This window comes from Lontra canadensis, unplaced genomic scaffold, assembly GCF_010015895.1.
Source record: "Lontra canadensis isolate GAN:19392208 unplaced genomic scaffold, GSC_riverotter_1.0 scaffold81, whole genome shotgun sequence".
In the NCBI taxonomy this organism is placed as follows: Eukaryota; Metazoa; Chordata; class Mammalia; order Carnivora; family Mustelidae; genus Lontra; species Lontra canadensis.
This window is the reverse complement of record NW_022631075.1, coordinates 8330955-8351031: the sequence shown is the minus strand read 5'-3', so window position 1 is coordinate 8351031 and position 20077 is coordinate 8330955.

The window sequence follows — 20077 nt, the reverse complement described above, 5'->3', positions numbered from 1 at the left end:
TTTTGTTGTCTGATTGCTGAGGCTAGGACTTCTAGTACTATGTTGAATAGCAGTGGTGATAATGGACATCCCTGCCGTGTTCCTGACCTTAGCGGAAAAGCTTTCAGTTTTTCTCCATTGAGAATGATATTTGCGATGGGTTTTTCATAGATGGCTTTGGTAATATTGAGGTATGTGCCCTCTATCCCTACACTTTGAAGAGTTTTGATCAGTAAGGGATGCTGTACTTTGTCAAATGCTTTTTCAGCATCTATTGAGAGTATCATATGGTTCCTGTTCTTTCTTTTATTAATGTGTTGTATCACATTGATTGATTTGCGGATGTTGAACCAACCTTGCAGCCCTGGAATAAATCTCACTTGGTCGTGGTGAATAATCCTTTTAATGTACTGTTGAATCCTATTGGCTAGTATTTTGGTGAGAATTTTTGCATCTGTGTTCATCAAGGATATTGGTCTGTAGTTCTCTTTTTTGATGGGATCCTTATCTGGTTTTGGGATCAAGGTGATGCTGGCCTCATAAAATGAGTTGGGAAGTTTTCCTTCCATTTCTATTTTTTGGAACAGTCTCAGGAGAATAGGAATTAGTTCTTCTTTAAATGTTTGGTAGAATTCCCCCGGGAAGCCGTCTGGCCCTGGGCTTTTGTTTGTTTGGAGATTTTTGATGACTGTTTCAATCTCCTTACTGGTTATGGGTCTGTTCAGGCTTTCTATTTCTTCCTGGTTCAGTTGTGGTAGTTTATATTTCTCTAGGAATGCATCCATTTCTTCCGATTGTCAAATTTGTTGGCATAGAGTTGCTCATAATATGTTCTTATGATTGTCTGTATTTCTTTGGTGTTAGTTGTGATCTCGCCTCTTTCATTCATGATTTTATTTATTTGGGTCCTTTCTCTTTTCTTTTTGATAAGTCTGGCCAGGGGTTTATCAATCTTATTAATTCTTTCAAAGAACCAGCTCCTAGTTTTGTTGATTTGTTCTATTGTTTTTTTGGTTTCTATTTCATTGATTTCTGCTCTGATCTTTATGATTTCTCTTCTCCTGCTGGGTTTAGGGTTTCTTTCTTGTTCTTTCTCCAGCTCCTTTAGGTGTAGGGTTAGGTTGTGTACCTGAGACCTTTCTTGTTTCTTGAGAAAGGCTTGTAGCGCTATATATTTTCCTCTCAGGACTGCCTTTGTTGTGTCCCACAGATTTTGAAACATTGTGTTTTCATCATCATTTGTTTCCATGAATTTTTTCAATTGTTCTTTAATTTCCTGGTTGACCCATTCATTCTTTAGAAGGATGCTGTTTAGTCGCCATGTATTTGGGTTCTTTCCAAATTTCCTCTTGCGATTGATTTCTAGCTTCAGAGCATTGTGGTCTGAAAATATGCAGGGAATGATCCCAATCTTTTGATACCGGTTGAGACCTGATTTAGGACCTAGGATGTGATCTATTCTGGAGAATGTTCCATGTGTACTAGAGAAGAATGTGTATTCTGTTGCTTTGGGATGAAATGTTCTGAATATATCTGTGATGTCCATGTGGTCCAGTGTGTCATTTAAGGCCTTTATTTCCTGGTTGATCTTTTGCTTGGATGATCTATTTCAGTGAGGGGAGTGTTAAAGTCCCCTACTATTATTGTATTATTGTCGATGTGTTTCTTTGATTTTGTTATTAATTGGTTTATATAGTTGGCTGCTCCCACGTTAGGGGCATAGATATTTACAATTGTTAGATCTTCTTGTTGGACAGATCCTTTGAGTATGATATAGTGTCCTTCTTCATCTCTTATTATTGTCTTTGGTTTAAAATCTAATTGATCTGATATAAGAATTGCCACTCCTGCTTTCTTCTGATGTCCATTAGCATGGTAAATTCTTTTCCACCCCCTCACTTTAAATCTGAAGGTGTCTTTGGGTTTAAAATGAGTTTCTTGTAGGCAACATATAGATGGGTTTTGTTTTTTTATCTATTCTGATACCCTGTGTCTTTTGATTGGGGCATTTAGCCCATTAACTTTCAGGGTAACTATTGAGAGATATGAATTTAGTGCCATTGTATTGCCTGTAAGGTGACTGTTATTGTATATTGTTTCTGTTCCTTTCTGATCTACTACTTTTAGGGTCTGTCTTTGCTTAGAGGACCCCTTTCAATATTTCCTGTAGAGCTGGTTTGGTGTTTGCAAATTCTTTTAGTTTTTGTTTGTCCTGGAAGCTTTTATTCTCTCCTTCTATTTTCAATGATAGCCTAGCTGGATATAGTATTCTTGGCTGCATGTTTTTCTCGTTTAGTGCTCTGAATATATCATGCCAACTCTTTCTGGCCTGCCAGGTCTCTGTGGATAAGTCTGCTGCCAATCTAATATTTTTACCATTGTATGTTACAGACTTCTTTTCCCGGGCTGCTTTCAGGATTTTTTCTTTGTCACTAAGACTTGTAAATTTTACTATTAGGTGATGGGGTGTGGACCTATTCTTATTGATTTCGAGTGGGGTTCTCTGAACCTCCTGGATTTTGATGCTTGTTCCCTTTGCCATATTGGGAAAATTCTCTCCAATAATTCTCTCCAATATACCTTCTGCTCCCCTCTCTCTTTCTTCTACTTCTGGAATCCCAATTATTCTAATGTTGTTTCATCTTATGGTGTCACTTATCTCTCGAATTCTGCCCTCGTGGTCCAGTAGTTGTTTGTCCCTCTTTTGCTCAGCTTCCTTATTCTCTGTCATTTGGTCTTCTATATCGCTAATTCTTTCTTCTGCCTCATTTATCCTAGCAGTGAGAGCCTCCATTTTTGATTGCACCTCATTAATAGCTTTTTTGATTTCAACTTGATTAGATTTTAGTTCTTTTATTTCTCCAGAAAGGGCTTTTATATCTCCCGAGAGGGTTTCTCTAATATCTTCCATGCCTTTTTCGAGCCCAGCTAGAACCTTGAAAATCATCATTCTGAACTCTAGATCTGACATATTACCAATGTCTGTATTGATCAGGTCCCTAGCCTTTGGTACTGCCTCTTGTTCTTTTTTTTGTGGTGAATTTTTCCTCCTTGTCATTTTGTCCAGATAAGAGTATATGAAGGAACAAGTAAAATACTAAAAGGGTGGCAACAACCTCAGGAAAATATGCTTTAGCCAAATCAGAAGAGATCCCAAATTGTGAGGGGAGGGGGGGAAGGGGATAAAAAGAGGTTCAGAAAGAAAAAAAAAAAGAAATAAAAAAAGAAAACCAATAAAAAAAATATAAAAAAGGAAAAATATATATATATATTAGATAAACTAGTTAAAAAATGTTAAAAAAGAAAAGGCTAAAAGTTAAAAAAATTTAGCAGAACAAAAAAAAATTGAAAAAGAAAAAAAAAATTAAATTAACTGCAAGGCTAAAGAATCATGGGGATAAAGCCATGAGTTTCTTGCTTTGCTTTCTCCTCCTCTGGAATTCCGCGGCTCTCCTTGGTATTGCAACTGCACTCCTCGTAAGTGAACTTGGTCCTGGCTGGGTTTCTTGTTGATCTTCTGGGGGAGGGGCCTGTTGTAGTGATTGTCAAGTGTCTTTGCCCCAGGCGGAGTTGCACCGCCCTTACCAGGGGCCGGGCTGAGTAATCCGTTCGGGTTTGCTTTCGGGAGCTTTTGTTCCCTGAGCGCTTTCCATAGAGTTCCAGAGGATGGGAATGAAGATGGCGGCCTCCCAGTCTCTGGCCCGGAGGAGCCGAGAGCTCGGGGCCCCACTCCTCAGTGCGCCCTCAGAAAACAGCGCCCAATTACTCTCATCTGCCTGGCCTGCGGCCGCGCTCCGAGCTGACCGAGCCTGCGACCGGTTCAAGGTAAGCCCGAGCTGTGAGCTCACTCCTCGGCTCTGTCTCTGTAGCCGGCTTCCCCGTTCTAATACCTGCAAGCTCTGCGACACTCAGACACCCCGATCCTTCTGTGACCCTGCGGGACCTGAGGCCAGATCAGCCCCGCGTGGGCTTCACCCCAGTTAAGCCTCTGGAGCGATGTCCCTCAGCGGAACAGACTTTTAAAAGTCCTGATTTTGTGCTCCATTGCTCCGCTGCTTGCCAGGAGCCGGCCCCTCCCCCCGCGGTCTATCTTCCCGTCGCTTTGGATTCACTTTTCCGCCAGTCCTACCTTTCAGAAAGTGGTTGATTTTCTGTTTCTAGAATTGCTGTTCTTCTTCTCTTTGATCTCCCGTTGGATTTGTAGGTGTTTGCAATCTTTAGATAAGCTATCTAGCTGATCTCCCGCAACCTGAAGTAGTGTCAGCCTGCTACTTCTCCGCCATCTTGACTCCACTGCCTGTATCCTGCAGTTTTACTGACTATTAGTTCTAACAGTTTTTTTTATATCTTTTAGGGTTTTTTAATATATAAGACCATATCACCTGCAAACAGATTATTTTATTTCTTCTTTTCTGATTTGGATGCCTTTTATTTTTTTTTCTTGTCTAATTGTTCTGGATTGGACAAGTAGTACTATGTGGAGTAAGAATGGTGAAAGTAAGCACCCTTGTCTAGTTCCTGATGGTAGAGGGAAAACTTTCAATCTTTTACCATTGAGTACAATGCAGACTGAGGGCAAGTCATATATGGCTTTTATCATGTTGTGTTTCTTTGATACCAATTTTGCTGAGATTTATAATGAAAAGATGTTGAATTTTGTCATATGCTTTTTATGCCTGTATTGAGATGATCATAAGATTTTTACCTTCCATTATGTTAATGTGGTATATAACATTATTGATTTCCATCTGTTGAAATATCTTTGTGCCTGAGGGTTAAATACCACATGATCATGGTGTATAATTCTGTTAATGTGCTAGTGAATTCAGTTTGCTATTTTATTGAGAAATTTTGCATCTATATTGATCAGGGTTATTAGCTGGCAGTTTTCATTTCCTGTAGTGTTCTTATCTGCCCTTCGTATGTGGGTAATTCTGGTGTCATAAAATAAATTTGGAAGTATTCTTTCCTCTGAAATTTTTGGAAGAGTTTTAAGAAGGATTGCCATTAACTTTTCTTTAAATGTGTGCTAGAATTTATCCATGATGTTATCCCAGGACCCTGGAATCATGACTTGAGCCAAAGGCAGATGGTTAACTGATTGACGCACCCAGGCACCCTGTGAATTTTCTCTTTTTGTTTGTTAGCCTAGCTAACAGTTTGTTAATACTGTTTTTCTTTTCAAAAATGAAGTCTTTGTTTCATTGATCTTTTTTATTGTTTTTCTGGTTTCTATTTTATTTATTTCCACTCTGATTTTTGTTATTTCCCTCCTTCTGCTAACTTTGGGCATAGTTTATTCTTCTGTTCAAATTACTTATTATAAATTTAGGTTAGTTATTTGAGATCTTTCTTTTTTCTTAATGTAGGTACTTATTTCAATAAAATTCTCTCATAGAACTTTTTGCTACATCCCGTAAGTTCTGATATGTTGTGTTTCCATTTTTGTTTGTTTCATGATATTTGGTGATTTATGTTTTGATTCTTCTTCTTTTAAAAGATTTATTTACTTACTTTAGAGAGAGAGAGAAAGAAAGAACATGTTCAGGAGGGGGAAGGAAGGAGAGGGAGAAGGAGAGAAGCAGACTCCATGCTGAGCATGCAACCTGATGTGGGCCTTGATTCCAGGATCCTGAGATCATGACTTGAGCTGAAATCAAGAGTCAGAGGCTTAATGGACTTAGCTAATCAGGTACCACTTGATTTCTTCTTTTATCCATTTCTTGTTTAGTTCTGTATTGTTTAATTTCTACTTATTTGTGAATTTTCCAGTTTTCCTCCTGTTACTGATTTTTAGCTTCATACCCTTGTGGTCAGAAGATATACTTGGTATTATTTCAGTATTCTTAAATTTGCTGAGACTTGTTACATATTGAACATATGTTTTATCTTGGGGGGATGTTCCACGTGTATTTGAGAAGAATGTGTATTCTACTGCTGTTGTATGGAATGCTCTACAGATGTATGTTATGCTTATTTGATCTAAAATGTTGTTCTAGTCCAGTATTTTTAAATTGATTTTCTTTCTTCATGATCTATCTAGTGTTGTAGATGAGGTATTGGAGTCCCATACTATTAATATATTGTTGTCTACTTCTGTTATAATTCACTTAGTATCTTTAGGTTCTCCAATTTGGGTGTACATATATTTTTAATTGTCATATTCTCTTGATTAATTGACATCTTCATCATTATATAATGACCTTTTTTCTCTTAGAGTTTTTTACTTAAAGTCTATTTTGTCTCATAAGAGTAGTTATCCTTTTTCTCTTTTGGTTTCCATTTGCATGGAATAGCTTTTCCATCCCTTCAAGTGGAGCCTATGTATATCCTTAAAGTTGAAGATAGTCTCTTTTTTAAAAATTTTTTCAAATTTTTTAATAAACATATAATGTATTATTAGCCCCAGGGTACAGGTCTGTGAATCACCAGGTTTACACATGAAGTTAGTCTCTTATAGGCAGCACTTAGTTGGATCTTGTTTTTTTTTTTTCTTTTTTCTTTTTTTCCGGGTTTTTTCTTAATCCCTTCAGCCATGCCTTTTGACTGGTGAATTTATTCTATTTACATTTAAAGTAGTTTCTGATATGTAAGGCTTACTAATGCTATTTTATTAATTGTTTTCTAGATATTTTATAGTTCCTTTGTCCCTCTCTTGCTTACTTTCTTTGGGAATTGATGATTTTCCATAGCAGTGTGCTTTTATTCCCTTCTTTTTATCTTTTTTATATCTACCATAGGTTTTTTTTTAATATTTATTTATTTGACAGAGACATAGTGAGAGAGGAAACACAAGCAGGTGGAGTGGGAGAGGGAGAAGTAGGCTTCCTGCAGAGCAGGGAGCTCGATGCAGGGCTTAATCCCAGGACCCTGGGATCATGACGTGAGCCAAAGACAGATGTTTAATGACTGAGCCACCCAGGCGCCCCTACTATAGGTTTTTGCTTTGAGGTTGCCATAAGTCTTACAAACATAAAACATTTTATACATATAACTAGCTAAAAACAACTTCAATTGCATTAAATAAACCTTACCCTTTTAATTCCCTTTCAACATTTTATGTTTTTGATGTCACAGTTTACATCTTTTTATATTGCATATCCATTAACACATTATTTTACCTGTAGTTGTTTTTAATACTTTTGTCCTATAACCTTTATACTAGAATTAAGTGATTAACACATACTATAGTACAGTATTGGAATATTCTGAATTTGATTATATACTAATCTTTACCAGTGTGTTTTATATTTTTATATTTTTCATGTTACAACTTACTGTCCTTTTGTTTGAGCTTGAAGAACTCTGGTTAGCATTTCTTATAAGGCAAGTGATGAACTCTGTCAGCTTTTGTTTGAAAAATTCTTTATCTCACCTTTATTTCTGGACAATTTTGCTGGGTAAAGTATTTTTGATTGGCAGCTTCAACACTTCAAATATATCAAAGCAGTCTCTTCTAGCCTGCAATATTTCTGCTGAGAAATCAATCAATAGCCTTATGGAGCCTTGTATTTGATGAATTTTTTCTCTTGCTACCTTAATTTTTTTAAAGCTGGTTTCATTGTAATGTGTCTTGGAGTTCTTTTTCATTTGAAAATTGGTGACCTATGGACGTAATGAATTTAGATGTTCAAATCTCCTCAGATTTTGGAAGTTCTCAGGCATTATTTCTTGGAATATACTTTTCCTCATTTCTCCTTCTCTTCTCTTTCTGAGATTCCAATAAAGAATAGCTTATTTATATAACATTGCTTATTTTAATGGTATCTGATATTTCATGAAGGCTTTCTTCAGCCTTTTTCATTCTTTTTTTCCCTCTGATAGAAAAAGGTCAAATGTCCTATCTTGAACTTCATCGAATCTTTCTTTGCTTGTTCCATCATTTTGTTTTTCTTTCTGGGATTCAACTTTCACATATGTTAGCTTTTCTTGTGTATTCTTTATATCTCTTCTTTTATTTGCTTTCAATTTTATCTTTAGATTTTTCTCACCTTGGAAAGGATTTTTATCATATGTTTTCCACTTCATTACTTTCTTTTCATCTGTTAAGCTCATATATTGCATCATCCCTGAATTTGGTTACTGAACTATTCAGTTCTAGAATTTCTATTTGATTTTTTTTCAAACTTACATTGTTTAAATATATATATATATATATATATATATATATTTTTTTTTTTTTTTTACACACCAATTTTTGTTTTTTTTTAAAGGTGGTGAGCATACATTATAAAACATAAGAATTAAAAATAAAAGCACTGAACACTTGTTATGACAAGCATGGAGTATTATATGTAAGTGATGAATCACTAAATTCCATTTTTGACAAATTTCCATATACCTGGTGTACAATGTGATGTTTTAATATATATACACATTGTAAAATAATTATCACAATCAAACTAATTAACAAATCTATCACCTCCCATAGTTACCATTTCTCGTGGTGCAAACACTTGAAAGCTACTCTATTAGCAAATTTATTGGTAACAGAAAGTAAAGTGGTAGTTACCAGAAGTGGATCGGGGGATGGTGGATAGGGGAAATGGTGCATGGGGGAAAAATGGAAGAAATTGATTAGAGGGTTCAGACTTAACAGTAATAAGATGAAGTTCTAGAGATCTAATGTACAGTATGATGACTATAGTTAATAATGTTGTTAGAAGGGTGATGGGTATTAACAAGGTCACTTGTTATGATGAGCACTGGGTATTATATGTAAGTGATGAGTCATTGAATTCTACTCCAGAAACCAATATTGCATTGATGTTAGCTACCTAAAATTTAAATAAAAAAATAATGTTGTATATGTATTATAATATCAAGTTCCTTGCTAAAAGTTTCAAGTTGAGTGTTTATTCACATGAACATATTAAGTATATTTGTGTTATACATTTTAAACTTGTGTTCTATAAGTTCTGTGGATTTCCTCTTCTACCTGTTTTTTGTGCTTTTTTCTTCATGTTGTAATGTCTCTTTTGTGCCTGGTTATCTTTGGTAGTTTGCTGGACATTGTATTCTTAATAAACATTTTTTCAAAAATTTTACAATAGTTTTAAACTATATGGAGAAATTACAAAGATAACATAGAGTGTTTCTCTCTAGCCATTACCCACTATCTTCTATTGTTAACATTTTTAAAAAATATGATGCATCTGTCACAATCAATGAATCACTATCAATACATTATTATTAACTAATGTCCATACATTATTCCAATTTTCTTTTTTGTTACCTCATTTCCTTTATTTATTCCAGCACCCTATCTAGGATAACATGTTACATTTACTTGTAATGTATCCTTAGGCTCTTCTTGGCTGTGACAGTTTCTCAGACTTCCCTTTCTTTTATGACCTTAATAAACTTTAGAAGTAATGGTCAGGTATTTTATAGAATGCTCATCAGTTAGGATTTGTCTGGGTTATGTTATCATAAGGTTTAGATGTAGTTACCGTAAGAACATCATACTAGGGGGATGCCTGGGTGGCTCAGTGGATTAAGCCTCTGCCTTCAGCTCAGGTCATGATCTTGGAGTCCCGGGATCGAGTCCCGCATCAGGGTCCCTGCTCAGCAGGGAACCTGCTTCCCCCCTCTCTCTCTCTGCCTGCCTCTACACTTACTTGTGATCTCTGTCTGTCAAATAAATAAATAAAAGCTTAAAAAAAAAACAATCATACTAATTTTAGGTAAGAAATGATTCTCCAAACATCTATTATATGAATGAAAGAAAGTCCATCACAAAGAATTAGTACAGTTTGTCTGGAGGAGTCAAATTGTGAATAGAGTTTGGTGATTTTCAATGGCTATTTTGGGGGGGGCCTCAGTAGTTTATTGGATCTTTTATTATATGATACAAATATTCCTTAAAGGTGAACCTTAGGTCTTCACTTAAGGTGTAACATTTACCAAAGAGGTCAGTGGCTAAAGTTCATTTCATATGATAAAAAGGAGATCTAGAGGGCACCTGGGTGGCTCAGTGGGTTAAGCCACTGCCTTTGGCTCAGGTCATGATCTCAGGGTCCTGGGATCGAGTCCCGCATCGGGCTCTCTGCTCAGCAGGGAGCCTGCTTCCCTCTCTCTCTCTGCCTGCCTCTCCATCTACTTGTGATCTTTCTCTGTCAAACAAATAAATAAAATCTTTAAAAAAAAAGGAGATCTAGATATTTGAAAAACAACACATAAAATTATCAGAAAATTGGAAGTAAAATCACAATATACATAGTATTTTAGTAACAATGGTTTTGTGTTACATCTGTGGATTGTGCCATCATTAACTGCTTCTTCAATTGAAGAAACTATTTTGAAACAATATAGAGTAAAATCTAAGTGCATTCAGTAAGAATAACATTATGGCTAAAACTAGAATTATGGATAACTGGAAAATATTCAGTATTTTTTGGAAAACCAGGATGTTTTGTGTTTAATTTATAGATGACAACACTCTCTTGGCTCAAGCTTGGGCTTTCTAACTATTTCTTAAACTAGGACATTTTCCTGCATCATTTAGGATGACCATTTTCTCAACACTCAGGCAACAAACATTAAACTTTTTTAAACTTCACCCTCTGTTAAAGGAGTTAACCTGAGGAAAAAAGGCCCCTGCTAATCTTTCAAAATTATTTATATTAAAAAAGGAATAAACAGCTTACAATCATGAGTATCAGGATCAAGGTTTCTGGAGGCCACCAAAATGTCAACATTTAGTGAAAGGGAAAGGGAAATCCCATATAAAAGAGAATGGGAGATGGTATAGAAAATCAGCAGCTAAGGCAAAAAGGAGAAATTGCAGAAATGAATGAAGGTGAATTTATTGTAGGCATTTCACATGTCAGAAAGAGGGCATAGAAATGGCCAGCTTCTCAGAAAGGGAGTTTCTCTTAAAAGAGGATAATGGCATATGAAATTGATGAGGGGAATTTAAAAGGACGAAAGTGGCAATATGGTATCAACAAAACACCAAGTTACAACTTGGGAAAACAAGAGATGACAAACTGAGGGGCAAACTACCATCTGATTGTTATGGGATCAGCCAGGGTCTCTCAAGCATTTTAGTTCTGTACCTCAGCTCATTGTGATCCTCAGGAGGAATAGTGACATTTCTGTGACACAGTCAGTGTCCTGATTTTTTTTTCATTACATAGATTATGACTAAAAACTTATCTCTTCTAAGGACAGGTTCTAATTCATGAAAGATAAACAATGCTAAGTAAATGACAGCCAAGTAAATGACAGCTCCTATAAAGACAAAGTAGAATTTTATATTTACCACAGCAAAAGTGGGTATAGATTTTTTTAAATGCACATTATAGTTCTTGAACATGGAGGAGAATTCAGAGATGCTGTGTACCAATAGAGCATTAACTGAATTGAGTTTTAAAACTGCTGGCTGCTGAAATTAGGGGTCTCTGAGGGGATCATGAACACTGGATTGTTAAACATAGGTATTTAGTAGTATTGGTAGTTATAATCAAGCTGTTTAATGAAGCCTTATTCCCCCCATGCTGTTACTGTATATGCCCTATTTTGTGAGCCATCAACTTTTGTTCTTCACATTGTACATCCTTATCAATCAAGAGTTAGTCAACAATGTTATGGGACTCTTTAAAAAGCATCATTGTATTAACCACCTTCATTTCACAGCTTTATATTTGGTCACTTTCCTATCCCTTATTTCATTTGATCCTCAGCATAATCCAGAGAAGTAAGTTTGACAGAGAACTATTTTTCTTTGTTTAAATAAATGTAGCTCAGAAAAACATTCAATGACTTATGTAAACTTGCATAACTAGTGAGTGGCAGCAATTGAACTCTACCCCATGTCTCCTGACATATAGTTCTATGCTCTTTCTGTCACACCATGCTTTCATTTTTAAAGTTCTTGCTACTTTGATTTTTCATTTATTACATTTCTTTCTTCTTGTACTCTTTATATTTTCTCTATTGCTAAGACAGAAACCAAAGCTATATTAAAGATTGGTCCTTCTAAATAACATGGAAATACCTTGTGAGGTGAAGTTGCTAAGTTCAAAACTGAATTTATGGCTAGATAGAATAGATAAATTACACCATTCACATGCATTCATACCTGTATTATGGGTTCCTGATCTCCTTAACTCCATCTACTCTTTCCTCCCTTCTCCTTGCTGTTCTCTGTGTATTTGTGCGTACATAAGAGAAGAGACAGTTGGAGTGAGGAAGAAGACTGACTTATTACTGTAGATGATTAGGGGATTTTGGATTCCATCTCTGTGAGAGGTATCTTAAAGATTATTACCTACCAAGCATTAATTGTCTACTATGTATCGAATGCTATATCAGTTTTTTATCTATAAGGAATAGTGTGATATCCTAGTTGCAAGGGCCATTCTTCATCCTAATATTACTCTGATATTTAGGTAACTTCTTTGAAAGGTAGGATATACTCTTTTTCTTCATAATCTCTATAAGAGGTTAAGAGGTACATTTTAACAACTAAACAATCTGAGATTTTTCTTTAGTTATATCTACTTGCTTGCTTGTTGTCTGAAATGAGTACTATGCAGGGGGCTGGGCCTAGGTAGATCAGAACACATTCCATGAAGCCTGAAGATGGTTTCCTTTCCAACTGTAGGAGAAAAGGTTTTATGTCATTGCTAAAGACATGGAACTTGATTCTTTTTTTTTCCTCTTGAGTAATTAATGCCAGGCTTGATGGCAGATCTGGGTGACACACCTCCTTGGAAAACCAGGCCAGAATGGAGACCCTGAGTATTTTACAGACTGGTTTATAGCAGAGAGTGACACTGAAAAGGAGATAGGAAGGAAGGGAAGACATATTTTGATTCCATACAATTTTTAAAAAGTCAGTCTTAACTAAAAATCTTTAGTACCTTAATTACAGAAGGTGTGAAAAGGATTTCCAAATAGGAGAGTGAGAATTCCTTCCATAGCTATGAGAAGTGTATGTGTAGAATCTAACAGGATGAGGCAACATAAAAGTGATGGTCCTACCTTGTATGATATATGATCATAAATGAATTGTTTGATTTAATTAAAATACTAAAGTTGGTATAACCAATTGAATGATATTGTCATTTACATGAATCCCTTGCAGTACTAAATCTTGTTATAACGAGGTTGTCAGAATTCTCAACATTGCAGAAACTCAGCCTTGGGAATTGCCTTCTGACATCATGACTTAACTTTTTAAATCTCCTCTTTTGTGACAAAGTTTTATTCTTTAAGTATTTATTATTTATTTATTTATTCTTTTTTCTTTTATTATATTATGTTAGTCACCATAACAGTACATCATTAGTTTTTGATGTGTAGTGTACCATGATTCATTGTTTGTGTATAACACCTAGTGCTTCATGCAATACGTGCCCTCCTTAATACCCATTACCAGGTTAACCCATCCTCCCACACCCCTCCCCTCTGAAAATCTCAGTTTGTTTCCCATAGTCCATAGTTCCTCATGGCTATGGAAGGAATTCTAGCTGGTGTAAGGTGGTATCTCAATGTGGTTTTTTTTTTTTTTAAGATTCTATTTATTTGACAGAGAGAGAGTCAGAGGTCACAAGTAGGCAGAGAGGCAGGCAGAGAGAGAGGAAGGAAGCAGGCTCCTTGCTGAGCAGAGAGCCCAATGAGGGCCTCGATCCCAGGACTCTGAGATCATGACCTGAGCCGAAGGCAGAGGCTTAACCCACTGAGCTACCCAGGTGCCCCTCAATGTGGTTTTGATTTGAAACTCCCTGATGGCTAATGATGATGAATATTTTTTCATATGTCTGTTAGCCATTTGTATGTCTTCTTGGAGTCTGTTCATGTCTTCTGCCCATTTTTTGACATGATTATCTGTTTTTTGAGTGTTGAGTTTGAGAAGATATATTTAAATATTATATATAAATAAAAGCCATTTAAATGTAAACCTTATGAATAATATGTCTGGTTAAACTGAATAAATACCACTTGTGAGTCAACAAAACACTGCTTATGTGCTTATAAAATTTGAGAGGCAGTACAGGGGGTTATGGGGGGTAGGGAAGGAAAAAAAATGAAACAAGATGGGATCAGGAGGGAGACAAACCATAAGAGACTTGTAATCTCATGAAACAAACTGAGGGTTGCTGGGGGTGGGGGGTTAGGGATAGGGTGGCTGGGTTATGGACGTTAAGGTGGGTATGTGCTATGGTGAGTGCTATGAAATGTGTAAACCTGATGATTCACAGACCTATACCTCTGGGGCAAATAACACATTATATGTTAATTTTAAAAAATGGTGCTGAAGTCTATTTACTAGGCATATTTTTAAAACAGCACTTTGAATGGCATTTTTGAAATAAGCATTTTGCAAAAAGCTTTTGCAACAGCATCCCAGTCTGATCACTATGAGAAAGATACCATTCCTCATTGAGAAAATTGGTCTTAGTGTATCATGGCCACACCTTGCTCAGCCTTCCTTTAAGCTCTTACATTGTAAATTATTCATAATAATCCTATTTGGCTTTGCCCATTTCTCATTTCTTTTGTTCATATCAATAAGCATGCATTTTCAGCTATGAGTTTTTCTAAGGGAAGCTTAATGGAAAGAATAATCAAATTAATATATTTTCATTTACACTTAAAACAATTCTAGACTTTGGCAGTGTTTTCCAATTGCTGGTCTTTAATCCCCATGTTGGCCAATGTGTTCTAGTTAAGTATCCATTTTGTTATAGGCAAAAAAAAAAAAAATAGCATCTGTCTCAATATCTAATTAACAACAACAATAACAAAACAAGTTAGTTTTAAACATTTCCCCTTAATACAGTTCAGTTTGAGAGATATCTAGCATACACTGAAAGAATATGTCGATAAATAATCAGATGGGTATGCTCAAGTTCTAGTTTTTGTGTTGATCATCATTCAGCTCAAATACTGCAAATTTCCAAGATGGTTATGATCATTTTATAATTTTGTTTCTATTCTTATTCATATATTTACAAAAATGTATATACTTAATAAAATATTAATTTAAGGAAGGAAGTACCAAAAATACCAATGTTAAAATTTAACATGTCAAAAAAGAGAATGAAAAAATATTAATGCATGTATCTTAAGATGCTTTTTTTTTTAAAGATTTTATTTATTTGACAGAGATCACAAGTGGGCAGAGAGGCAAGCAGAGAGAGAGAGAGAGAGGAGGAAGCAGGCTCCCTGCAGAGCAGAGAGCCTGATGTGGGACTCGATCCCAGGACCCTGAGATCATGACCTGAGCTGAAGGCAGAGGCTTAACCACTGAGCCACCCAGGTGCCCCTTAAGATGCTTTTTTAATTAGATTCATAAATTGCCCACATCTGATCAAATTCTTGTTCAGTATATCTATCTCTCTATATAGAGATTTATACACACACACACACACACATACATGTTTGTTTATTTATTTATTTATTTATTTGAGAGAAAGAGTGCAAGAGTGCGTGTGAGAGTGTACAGCGGGGAGCAGCAGTGGTGGAGGGAGAGAGAAATTCAAGCAGACTCCCTGCTGAGCATGGAGCTCATGTGGGGCTTGATCTCATAACCATGAGCCAAAACCAAATTTTGGATGCTTAACTGACTCTGCCACCCAGGTGTCCTTCTTATTCAGCATATTACAAGTTTTTTGAAAGGCAGACTAATGTTGTAAAGATGAAATAGAATATTAATGATATCCTTTTTGTCTTTTTCTTTTTCTTCTTTTGAGAATAAAGACCACATGTGTAGTAAATTATATGGGAGAGAAAAGCTAGTGAATAAAATACCAAAAACTTTTTTCTTAAGTTGTGATTTGGAATAAGAGCAATAAAATTATAAAAATAAAGCAATTCTTTCTTTAAATGCAAAAATGCAAGAGCTAAAAAAAAGCCAAATGTTGTCTATTTTTGGTGCTATAACATTTAGCTACATTTCAACTTTCCTTTATATAAACATTTGATTCCCTAAGCAGAAATGGCATATCATTTAGGAATTTATAGGTTGACATTATGCTAATATTACATAAACTAAATTAACATTCTTTATTAAATTATTATAATTAAACATTATTTTAGAAATAAACTTCATCTTAATATGTATAACAATATACTGATCAAAATAGAGTATTTTTCTTTTTGCCTAAAATGTTTTCCTTATTACTTCATAGAAACAACAACAAATATTTTTTTAAGTATTTTCTGAATGATTTCTTAGGTCAAAAAAGGGAGAAAATAGTTTTCTAAAAGAAATTATATAAGAAATTAGTATGAAAATTTGTTTCATTTATGTATTTGGTGGCTGGAATATTTTCTGTAATTGAAGTAATTGTTCTTAAATGAATGAGTCTTCATTTTCTCTTTTTTTTTTGCCAGTTCTTTTTTTATTATTCTTATTATTATTTGCCCCAGGAGTATAGGTCTGTGAACACTTCATAGCACTCACCATATCACATACCTCACCAATCTCCATAACCCAACCACCCTCTCCACACTCCCCCTCTCCCCAGCAACCCTCAGTTTGTTTTGTGAGATTAAGAGTCTCTTATAGTTTGTGTCTCTCCTGATCCCATTTTGTTCCATTTTTTCCTTCCTTATACCCCAAACCCCCCACTTTGCCTCTCAAATTCCTCATATCAGGGAGATCATATGATAATTGTCTTTTCTGATTGACTTATTTTGCTCAGCATAATGCCCTCTAGTTCCATCCATGTCGTTGTAAATGACAAGATTTCATTTCTTTTGATGGCTACATACTATTTCATTGTAGATATATACCACGTCTTCTTTATCCATTCATCTGTTGATGGACATCTAGGTTCTCTCCATAGTTTGGCTATTGTGGACATTACTTCTATAAACATTCAGGTGCACGTGCCTCTTTGAATCAGTACATTTGTATGTTTAGGGTAAATACACAGTAGTGCGATTGCTGGGTTGTAGGGTAGCTCTATTTTCAACTTTTTGAGGAACCTCCATGTTGTTTTCCAGAGTGTCTGCACCAGCTTGCATTCCCACTAACAGTGTAGGAGGGTTCCCCTTTCTCCACATTGAGGCTTCATTTTCTGATTTGAGTCTCTCTTTTTTTTTTTAAGTTTATTTTTGGGTTCTGTGAGTGGTGCAGTCATTTAAGTATCTGACTCTTGGTTTTGGCTTAGGCCATGATCTCAGGTTCATGTGACTGAGCCCTGTGTTGGCTCTGTACTCAGAAGGGGGTCTGCCTGGGATTCTCTCTCTCCCTCTCCCTCTGTCCCTCTCCACCATGTTCACTCTCTCTCAAATAAATCAATAAATCTTTAAAAAAATGAAGTTTATTTTTAAGTAATCTCTACACCCAATGTGGGGCTTAAACTCATGACCCCAAGGTCATGAGTCACATGTTCTTCTGACTGAGCTAGCCAGGTGCCCCTGAATTTGAGTCTTTTATCAAGAAATCAACATCTGATTTTTTCTCCTGCTCCCAAAATGAAATAAAGTGGAAATGGGCACCTAACTTCCTGGACAGAACAGACCAACAAGATCTTTTCTCAGTGAGAAGGGGAAAGCTGCCAGGTAATAGGATTGACGTCTGTTGAATAATGAAATTGTTGGAAAGGGGAATCAAGAAATGTTTTGAGACTCCCAAGAAATGTTTTTAGACTTCAATAGACTCCACTTGAGTCTTGAAAGGTCATTTTAGGATAAATGAAAGGAAAACTTTACATAGCAGGTGGCAAACTTAAGGAACTCATTACACTGAAATGTGAGTAAGTCAGGGAACATAATCTCAAAAAAGACTTAGATAAACATTTCAGTGATAGATCTAGAATAATTGAAGAAAATGAAACATTCCTTACATGTCTTGTGGTTACTGATTAATTTAGATAAATTTTTACCATCTTATTTTATGTTTTCTATGTGTCTACTTTTCTGTGCTTCTTATTTTCTTATCTTTTTTGTCTTCTTTTGGGTTGACTAAATTAAAAAAAAGAACATTTTGTCCCTTGTACTTGTTTGGAAATCATACATTCTTGTTCTCCTATATTATTTATTTGCCTTAAAATTTCATCATACATGTTCATCAAATTCTAAACAATAGTGTCTTTAAATTCCCACCAAACAATATAAAGCTCTTAAAGACCTTAAAATTCAAATACCCATTCTGATCCTATATAGTGTGATTGTCCACTAATTATTATTTTTAAATCTCAATAATTAGTAATTGTTTTTACTGTCTATGCTTATTTAGATTTTTTTTCACTTGTTTAACAATTTCTTTATTCATCATTTTTTTCCTTGTAACTCAGTCATACTTCTGGAATAATTTGCTTTTTTCCTAAAGAATATCTTTTAGACTTTGCTTTAGTGGTTTTGTGTGTGTGTGTGTGTGTGTGTGTGTGTGATAAACATTTTTTCTTTGAATTTTTGTTCTCATTCTTAAAACATAGTTTTGATACCTACATAATTCTTGATTGATTGCTTTTCCTAAGCAATTTGAAGATTTTGTTTCACTATCTTCTGGAGTTCATTGTTACTATGGAGAATCCTATTCTCAATCCAGATATCTTTATAAGTTACCCTCTCTTGGGGTGCCTGGGTGCCTCAGTCAGTTAAGTGGCTGCCTTCGGCTCAGGTCATGATCCCAGGGTCCTGGGGTCAAACCCCATATCAGGCTCCCTGCTCAGTGGAGACCTTGCCTCTCCCTATCCCTCTGCCTGCTGCTCTGCCTACTTGTGCTCTCTCTCTCTATCTCTCTGTCAAATAAATAAAATCTTTAAAAAAAAAAAGGTTACTGCTCTCTTCTCTGTGGCTATATTTATGATCTTTTCTCTATCTTTGATATTTTACAGTTTTATTATGATGTGTCTAAGTGTACTTAGGATCTGCTGTACTTCCCAAAGCAGAGGATGCATGTCTTTAATTATGGAATCTTCTTGGCCATTATCTCTTTGAATATTGTGACCATCATTTTCTTAATTCTCTCTTTCTAGAACTTCAGTCAGACACATATAAGGCCTTTCCACTATATCTTCTGTATCTCTGAATTTCTGTTTCATGTTTTTTATGTTTTTCTCCTTGTATTTTAATCTGGTATTTATACATATTTAATTTTTCAGTTCACTTATTCTCCTCAGTTTCATCTAATCTGTTTAACCCATCCAGTGAGTTTTAATTTCAATCACATATTTAGTTCTAGATATTTTTTTCTTTTGAAATTTGCCTGTTTTTTAAAAAAGATTTTATTTATTTATTTGACAGAGAGAGAGATCACAAGTAGGCAGAGAGGCAGGCAGAGAGAGAGGGGGAAGCAGGCTACCTGCGGAGCAGAGAGCCCGATGTGGGACTTGATCCCAGGACCATGTTGGAGGCAAAGGTTTAACCCACTGAACCACCCAGGCACCAATTTGCCAGTTTTTAATCTTATAAAGTTCTTATATCTGAGATCTTTGATTGAAAATATTTTTATAATTTAATAATAATATAATAACATTTTAAAATATTATTTGATTGAAAATAAATATTTTCTTGTTTCTGCTAATTATAAGCATGATTTTGCTCTGGCTGAGTTAATTTTGTGTGAATTTTGAGGGTCCACGTTAAGGGTGTTTTCCCCCAGAGGAGATTTTTGTTTGCTTCTTCCAGGTACCAAGATGTGTTTAATATTAATTCTTGGCTTTGGGTTTTCTGAGGATGGTATAAATATAAACCCCAGACATAACTGAGGGAAGGCCTATTGTTTCTAATCTCAGGAGAGATCATTTCTCTAGACCTTGAACTAAGGAAATAGGCAGTTTTTCTTCTGGGCTTCTGTTACATTCAGGCTTTTTTTTTTTTTTTAAGTGTTTACTAAGGGTATGATCTCTTGAGCTTCAGCAGTTATTTCAGGTAAGGTGCCCAACTTGTTCTTGCTTTGTCCCAAGGCCCAATTTTCATTACCTAAAGCATATGTGAATTCCTCCAAATCTGGTTTTCTGTTACCTGAATATCCCCTCAAACAGTCCTGGGTTTTGCTTTTGTTTAGAGATCTGTTTTTACCCTGTCTATCTCTGTTTCTCTACCTCCCTCTTTATCTCACTGTCTGTCTCCCCACCACTGACACCTGACCCTTAAGATATTTTTCTTTATCACAAGCTCAGCAATGCATTTA